The sequence below is a fragment of the Triticum aestivum genome, chromosome 6A, assembly GCF_018294505.1.
Source record: "Triticum aestivum cultivar Chinese Spring chromosome 6A, IWGSC CS RefSeq v2.1, whole genome shotgun sequence".
Taxonomy (NCBI): domain Eukaryota; kingdom Viridiplantae; phylum Streptophyta; class Magnoliopsida; order Poales; family Poaceae; genus Triticum; species Triticum aestivum.
The window spans coordinates 479307082-479316477 of record NC_057809.1 but is presented as its reverse complement, the minus strand read 5'-3'; positions in this window follow the sequence as shown (position 1 = coordinate 479316477).

Here is a 9396-nt window from a genome sequence, read left to right as displayed (position 1 = left end):
CCCCTCTTCGTGATCGCTGTGAGCTCCACTACCGTTTCTCCCTCTCCCCGCGCTCGTCCGCTTCCTCTAACCACCACGGCCATCGGAGTCGAAGCTCGCCGCCGCCACCGCACATCGCCATCGTGGCCACAACCATGTTGGGCCACAACCGAGCACGCCATCGTCTTCAACGCACTCGCAGGAGCCCGTAGCACCCATGCACGCCCCTCGCCGTGCCTGCTAGCAACTAGTTCAACCTCGCCCGAACTCCGGCCGCCGTGGACGTGCTCGTCGCCGTCGTCTCCGGACACCCCAGCTCAACCTACTACCACCAGTCATGGCTCACTCCCCGCATCACGTAGATGGTCTCCGCCGTCCTTTTGGTCGCCGGAGTGCAAAACCTGAGCCCCTCCGCCGCGTCTGGCCTCGCCGGCAGCTAAACGCCGGCGAGTTTGACCATGTTTTGACCGTGGACTGACGTGTGGGCCCAGGTTGACTCCCCCCTGAGCCTATGACAGGTGGGACTGGCCTGCTAATTAGTTTAGGATTAGAGTTAACTAATTTTAATTAGTTTAGTCACTGACATGTGGGCCTAGGCCCCACTTACAGTTAATTAGTACTAATTTAATCCTGTTAATTAGCTGAGCCACTGACAGACAGGGCACACCAGTCAGGTTTGACCTGGCCGACCCAGTTGACCCGCTGACGTCACACCTATGTCATGCTGACGCATTAATTCAATTACTGGAATTATTCTTATATAGGAAATTCCAGAAAATAGCCAAAACTTCTAAAAATCATAGAAAATCAACCATAGCTCCAAATCAAACAATTTATATATGAAAAATGATCAGAAAAATTCAATCTATCCATCTGTAATGGTTTCATGCATGAAAAAACAAGTTAACCTTGCTGTTTAAGCAGAATAAGATAATGCACTAATAAGGCTATGTTAAATGAACTAACATTTGAATCTTTGATTCAAATGGGTTCATTCTTTTCTGTTTTAGCTTGCATTAGTCCAAGACACATTCATTTTGCCATGTCATAGCATGCATCATATTGTTGCATATTGTCATGTGTTGATTATGTTCGGTGTGTTTTTTGTGGTAGGTTCTGCCTCCGAGGATAACCCCGAGTATCCGTCTGAAGGGCAGTACCCTACTGCCACTACATCAGGCAAGCAACCCATTGATCATTCCGATACAAACCCATGTTTTCGCTTCTGCTCTTGTTTACTACATTAAGCCAACGCGATTCAAACTGCTGTGTGCTATGGTAGTTGAACCCTTATCCTCTGCATGACCTGTCATTGCCACAGTAACTAGATGAAACCCACTAGCATGTGTAGGAGTTGATTGAGCCATGTATGCACTACTAGGAAAAGGCCTACTAATGGCGCACCAGTTTTTCCTACTAATGGCGCATCACTGTTGCGCCATTAGTATCACGCCACTAGTATTTATTACTAATGGCGCACCACTGGTGCGCCATTAGTATCTGGTATACTAATGGCGCACCACCCAGTGCACCATTGGTATATAACACCATGCGCCATTAGTATGCCTCCCAGGGCCATATTTAACCATGTGCTTTGGCACACTAATGGTGCACTGCGGATGGATGCGCCATTAGTATACTTGGCATACTAATGGCGCACTCTGTAGTGATGCGCCATTAGTATGAATATTAGGTTATATTTTTTTTACTTTTCTGATTTTTGCACAGGTTTCAAAATATATTATTTGACAGAATATAGACGGTAGCACACAGCAATAGCAGATTCATCGAATACAATAGAAGATTAGTCTCCGAATACAATTCATCATATTAGTCTCTGAATTCAAAAGACCGAACAAAGATAAAACATTACAAGTCTCGAGACCGCGAGTATCGAGTTTGTCAGAAGTAATACTAATCCTAACGAGTCCTACTAATCATCATCATACAACTTCTACTCGTTATTCATAACAAGTCATACGATCATCATCTTGATAGTCATCGAACCAACCCTACTTAATTGTTCTTAGCACATGATCATCAGTATTAGGCAGGACCTAAATACCCTATTTAAGCTACAATAGCATAAAACAATATAGACCCTGACTCTCCATTATGGAGAATGGAGAACATCCTGTCTCCAATTCTCGCGCTTCGCTTCCTTTTTCTTCCAAGAAGCTCCTTACGACTGTCCATACATTTTTTCCATCCTTTGATTTTCATGTATCCACTTGTTTTAGAAATCTCGTATGGACAGTTGAGATTCGTAGGATGACCTGGTTGTATGTTCAAAACATTAAGACTACCTTTCTGATACATCATATGAGGCACACAATTCTCTAGGATTATCTGTTGAAAAACATAGTAATAACTTCATAGTTAGCAATGATGTACTAGTTTTAGAAGTATGCAAAAGATGCACGGATGTCATAATAGTAAAAAACTTACCAGGGTATCTCCATGGTAGTTATCGTAGTTGAACACATGCGCTAGTGGCACATATTTACCATAATGTTGAGGAGTTTGATTGTGGATATTGTAATTCTCAATGTCAGTACAAAATCCGACCAGATGATTTTTCTCCTTGTAAGTTGTTAATTCGGAGCCATCGGTGTACTGGGTTTTGTCTACCATCTCCCGCACATTCTTTGAACAATAAAAATAAGCTGTGAATGGAAATAAGCTGTCAACTATTTTGAAATAAACAATATAAATTAGCTAATAACTATGTTTGAGAAACTCACATAGCGGTAGAACTGGAGGCGTATCAACAAGGACCCAAATGTCCATATTGTCTTGGTTGATGTCAGGATTACCAAGATCCATGGTGATAAGCATACCCTCATCAAAACCTTACATCTTGCAAAATGCTTCCCAATTTTTGCAACCAAAATGGGTTACACTCTCAGAATTATATAGATTTACTTCAAAGTCCACATCATGATGAGTCCTTAGGTGAATTTTCTTCGTTTCAGAAATTTCATGGTCTTCAAAACCCATCCTCTCCAAGACATAGCGTCTTGCACGGCATGGGATAAGCTATACTCGAATTGTAAAAGATGAAAATTACACGTTGAAATAGTTGAAGTCATGCTTAATTATGAAAATAACACTTGTCGTCGTTGTGTACCATTTCAACTTCGAAGGTCTCCTCGAGCTTAATGCTGAAGCGCCGATCATCGTCTAGGTGAGGCATGTCGCACAGACCTCGATCGTCGTGGCACCAGTTGCACTCCCCCGGGAGACTTTCGTCGTCCGATGATGATGACGACATATCCTACGTTCATAATTCAAAACTACATCATTTAGGGTTTGTCGACACCGAGGCATCCTAAAAGCTAAGCTTTTATCATTTAGGGTTTGTCGATGCTGAGGCACCCTAAAAGCCTAAGATTTCATCATTTAGATTCTTATCGACACCGAGGCACCCTAAAAGCCAAGGTTTTATCATTTAGGGTTTGTCAACGTCGAGGCACCCTAAAAGCCTAAGCTTTCATCATTTAGGTTTGGTCGACGCCGAGGCACCCTAAAAGCCTAAGCGTACATCATTTAGGTTCTCATCGACACCGAGGCACCCTATAGAAGCCAAGTTAAGTTTTCATCATTTAGGGTTTATCGATGCCGAGGCACCCTAGGTTGGGCCTAATCACTTGGCACTAATCACTTGGCTCTATTGCCACCTATGTTGGGTTTATCATCTAGGGTTTATTGATGCTAACGAGAATTCTAAGTTGGGCCTAATCACTTGGCTCTATTGCCACCTATGGTTTAATGCAGCAAGAATGGCAGGGCAGTTGATCCTACTTAACTAAGTACTAAGATACCCCGGCCCATGCATTAGTCACAAGTACCCCATATGTCCTATTTTTAGCAAAGTCATGCTAAAATTCACGGAAAATTTCAGCATGACCTTTGTTGAAAATAGGACATATGGAGTACCCAAATTTGCCGGAATAGAAGTTAATCGACATTCCGACAAACTCAAGGGCCTCTCAGGGTACAGCAGTAGCATCACAAGTTGACAAAATTCCCAAGTAGTACAGGAGCAGCATCACAAGTAGTACCAATGAACATATAGTCCAGCAACTTGAAAAAGCTGAAGTTCTCAGCATGAAGTAAACAGGAGTATCCAGAATAGTTATTTGCTTGATCTCAAGTTTGACATATACGATAGTGATAGATGTAAGGAGCAGAACAATGCCAAAGGCACAACCTCAAATCAGGAACAAATAAAAACACAAACTACAAATTTATGCGATCTAAATATACTTTTCCCTTACAACAAAATAGCACTGTGATTTACAATGTAATACTCCAAGCTGAGCTTAATATTTTCAAAGGTAGGACTATTTAGTTCATGAAACATAACATAAAATTTTGTTTCCTCTTGTTCAGTAATAATTAGTTTTGTTAATGAATAACAATGGCATTTGATTTCTGCTGGTTTATTTAGAAACAACAGATCCCCAAGTCAAAAAACCAGAATCCTGGAACACTTCATGAGCACTTGAATTTCAAATTCTGCTGGTTTCTGTTGTTTATATTTAAATAAACAACGCAACTTCAGTAACATGGAACTAAGAGCAGAATAGTTATTTGGGGTACTAGCTAGCCAGACACCACCAATTATCAAACTTAGTTGTTAGCTGAATATTTCAAAGCAGACTTAGGTATAGATGTCACCCATACTACCTTGGTTGGAATAGTCAATGCAATCTACTAGGACAGTAATAAGGCATGCATTTACAAGTTTAAGAAAAGTCTATAAATCTTGCTTCAGTTAATCTGCAAGGAAGCCTATAGATCTTGCTCGAATGCAGTAGCAAACTGAAGAGGAAAACTGAAGATTACTGTGAATAACAATGTACAGTAGCAAACTCAAACTGAAACCAGTAACCATCTAAATTTACAGTAGATTTTCTACTCCAAGTTCAGGCCCAAACATCTGAATTACTTTAGCTAAGACTGTACATTTCTGAAGTTGTTTCAATTGTTGAACATGTTTCAATTGGAAACCTCGACGGTGCACCAGGTGGAAGAGGAGAGCAGCATGGGGAGAGGGGAAGCTCACCGGGTGGCACAAGGAGGCCGGCGAGAGCTTAGTAGCAGCAGAGGGTGGCGGTGCCCGAGGGGGAAGACGAGGGCGATGCAGCGAAGACGAGCTCGAGGCCGGGGTCGGGGAGGACAAAGCGGAGCTCGTGGACTTTCCGCCGGGGTGCGGGGACGGCGATGGCCGCGGCTAACACGGCGACGAGGCTCGGGATCTGGCGGAGAAGGCGAGCGGGGGAGAGGGCGAGATGGCGAGCACGGTGGCGCGGCTATGGCGTCGGCCGGGCGGCGAAAGGAGGGGGCGCGCGTGAGGGTGTGGCGAGGGGGGATCGAAGTGCATCTGGCGAGGGAGGGACGAAGGGATCAATCGAATTAGCAATGGCGCACCCCAGAGCGGTGCGCCATAAGTAATCTTTTTTTGGTAGCAATGGCGCACCAACCAGAGGTGCGCCATAAGTAACTTTTTTTGCATAAGTAATTTATTATTATTATTATTTTTTGTTGCATCTAATAATTTTTTAGAAAGTGCATATGAATATGAAATAGTAATAATTTTTTTTAAGCAGTAATAATTTTTTAAAAATATCATCAAATTTGTTATTTGAAAATATTTATGAATCGAAAAAATATCATCAAATTTATTATTTGAAAATATCATCAAATTTTTTATTTGAAAATATAAAAAAATTGTTTTTTTTTGTATTTTTAGTTGCATTCATTTGTGACGGTGGAGCGGGGGAGGGTGCGGGGGGTCGGCGGCGGCGGTGGAGCGGGGGAGGGTGCGATGGGTCGTCGGCGGCGGTGGAGCGGGGTGCGGGGGGTCGTCGGTGGCGGTGGAGCGGGGGGAGGGTGCGGGGGGGGGGGGGGGGGGTGCTCGGCGGCGAGGGGGATCTGGCGAGGGGGATATCTATCGAGAGGGAGGGGGATCGAGATCGAGTGTCCTCATGAATATTCAATATTTTTTCATATGGAATATGAAAAAATATCATCAAATTTGAAAAAATATTCATGAATTCAAAAAGTGCCCATGAAATTTAAAAATATTCACGATATCAAAAAGTAAAAAAAAGTGCCCATTACTACTTTAAACTAGTAATGGCGCACTATGCAACGGTGCGCCATTAGTAGTTTTGCAAAAAAAGATAAAAAAATACAGTAGTGGCGCACTCTATGGCTGGTGCGCCATTAGTCGTTCTAACTACTAATGGCGCACTCTGCCCGGATGCGCCATTAGTATGTTTGAAAAAATGAAAAAAAACATTTTGTTACTAGTGGCGCACCGTGTGCCTGGTGCGCCATTAGTGTCTTCCACACTAATGGCGCACCAACAGATGGTGCGCCATTAGTATATAGTAATGGCGCACCACATGTCTGGTGCGCCATTAGTGTCAATTCCATCTATAGCCCTTTTCCTAGTAGTGATGTGTTTCCTACCGTGCTATGCCTGCTATTCTTAGAGTTGTGTCAGGTCTGGTTCATCTGGGTGATGGGCTAGAGTGAAATGATTATGTCGGTAATGTGAGGGATGTGTTGAACATGATTTGGTAAAGGTATCGATGAGAGGCCATGTAGGAGTACATGGTGGGTTGTTTCATTGAGGCCGTCCGTGAGCACTGAGATCTGTATGTGTGATTTAAGATTCAGTTACTACCATACATTGGGCCCGAAACCAATGGACCCTCTCGGCTTCTTATTCACCCTAGTACTCTGTCTAGGAGTTACAATTAGTTTCTGGTGTTTGTAGGTTATGTGTTGGCAGCCGTGCGTAGCGCTGACCCTAGGGGTGGGCTATGTTGCGGTAGATACCGTGGCTGGGTGTACCGAGTCACCCGTTTGGTGTCTCGGGAACCCTGTTCACATTGTTCGGGGCCGTATGTCGAAACCTCGGCCGGACTCCCTGCGGATGGAACCTGGATAGGCGATAAACCTGGACTAGAGGCTTGAGTGTTTAGGTAGGCCGTGGCCGACACCCTCGTTGGGCTTCCGCTTGAAGGTTGCCGAGTACATGTCGTGTAAACGGCGGTAAGTGGTGAAAGCGTGTATGAAGAAGTACACCCCTGCTGGGTATAAAACTATTCGAATAGCCGCGTCCACGGTAAAGGACTACTTGGTTGCCTATACAGTTCATAGACAAGCTAATGGATACTACTAAAAGACTCAAGATAAGTGTGAGTACCGAGGATGGCCCTCTCGTAGGATGATGAGGGAGGATCCCCGGTGGAGTATTGTGTTGGTGAGTAGTGGACTCGTGTGCGGAAACTATTTTTACTAGTGGAGTTCCGTAGGATAGCTTAGCCAAGAGTCAAAGCTGGCTTGCTGCAATAACCCCACCACCTTCTTGAGAATGAGCATGTATAGTAGGTTCTGATGTAAGACTTGCTGAGTACCTTTGTACTCATGTTTGCTTAATTACTGTTTTCAGATGACAACACCGCCCCCTCCGATGGGTTTTATGTAGACCTTGATGTCGACGAGTGACTAGCCACCTAGGTGGTGATCCTGGCCATGGAGGGCCCTATGTAGATAGACAGGCGTCGAGAAGCCTTCTTGCTTTCTAGTGTCTGTACTCATACTATTTGCTTCCGCATGTGCTTGTATGCTTGTATGACTTGAGTGTCAGGTCATGTGACCCCTATCTATATGAACATGTTATGTATGGCTCTCTAGAGCCTTCAAAATAAAGTACTTGAGTTGTAGAGTTTTGTTGTGATGCCATGTTGTATGTACTCATATCGGGCATATTGTGTGCATGATTTAAATGCTTGGTATGAGTGGGATCCGACAATCTAGTTATTTATCCTTGGCAGCCTTTCTTATGGGGAAATGTAGTCTAGTGTTCCTCGAGCCTTAGTAGTCTGTTACAGCCCGGTTCACCGGAGTCCTGCTAGCCCAGTACTACTGCTCAGGACACTTGACTGGCCTGCATGTGTTTCACTTCGTTCCTATGTCTGTCCCTTCGATGAAATGTCACGTGGTGACATTCGGAGTCCTGCCTAGCCTGCTACAGCCCGGGTTCCCCAGAGTCCTGTTAGCCCAGTGCTACAGCCCGGATTCACTCGCTGATGACCGACATGCTCGATGTGATTCATGTATGCCTGTCTCCATAGGTCTGCGCCGCTTTGGGTTCACGACTAGCCATGTCAGCCCGGGTTCTTTGTCATATGGATGCTAGCAACACTATCATATACGTGAGCCAAAAGGCGCAAACGGTGCCGGGCCATGGTAAGGCGACACCCGTGGGGATACCATGCGTGAGGCCGTAATGTGATATGAGGTGTTACCGGCTAGATCGATGTGACTTGGAATCGGGGTCCTGACAGCGTTGGCATCAGAGCCGGACTGCCTGTAGGTTCGTTGAGCCAAACTGGTCGATGTCGAGTCTAGAAATGCTTTAGTTATATGTAGGGGAATGGATTGTGGGAGGGAACGTAAGGCTCTTTTACTCCTTTACCTTATGCCCTCTGATCTGAGTCATTCTCTTCTCATTCAACGTGGGTTAAGGACTAGGCTCTCTTCTTCTATCAGGTTCACGTGTTACTAATCCGTAGTAGCTTATAGGATTGTTGTTACAAGCCTCAGTACAGTTTCTACTACTTTTAGTATGTTGTCAGTTGAATCAGAACCTTGATATGATGTTGTTGAGTGGTATTGCAAACTGTTGTGGATGTCTCAAATCCTTCTCTGAGCATATACAGCTGTTATGTTGTCCAATTTTCCCTAGAAATTCTAATGCCTTTGCATTGTGGTTGTGCTTTCAGATGGCCACTCGTGCTCAAAACCAAGTGGTTCGCCTGATCCGGTGCCTCGATGTGCCCGGTCATACTACTATGTTAGTCCGGGTAATGGTCAAGACGGGTTACCATTGGTATCCCGAATACACTGTCGAAGAGCAGTTCAGAGACTTCAACCAGAGCCAGTACCTCTGTACCGTCAGGATATATCCCTCTTATCCTGGAGCCACTCAGCCCCTTCACTGTTCCTATGGACTCGGGGTTACTGTTGAGATGGCTGTGCAGGATGCTGCCTATTCCATGATGACCATCATGTGAGTCCGGACTGGCCTGCTTCGGAACACCGACTTCCGTTATATGCCAGCTTCACTTCCGGGAGCGCAAGGGTATCTCCAGGCTATCTATGCTGACCCCACACAGGAGGAGTCACTACTCCGCACCACTGCCGAGATGCTCGAGGATAAGGACCGCGAAAATTGGGCCTTGCGTATGGAGCTTTTTAACTCTCGTGCTGATTACTAGGCCACTTTGACTCGGTTTGCACCGGCGGTACAGGCAGGATACATGGATCTGAGGGATCTTTACCCTGTACGGTCTGGATTGCCAGATTGTATGGAGTGGCGCAATGTGGGAGGCA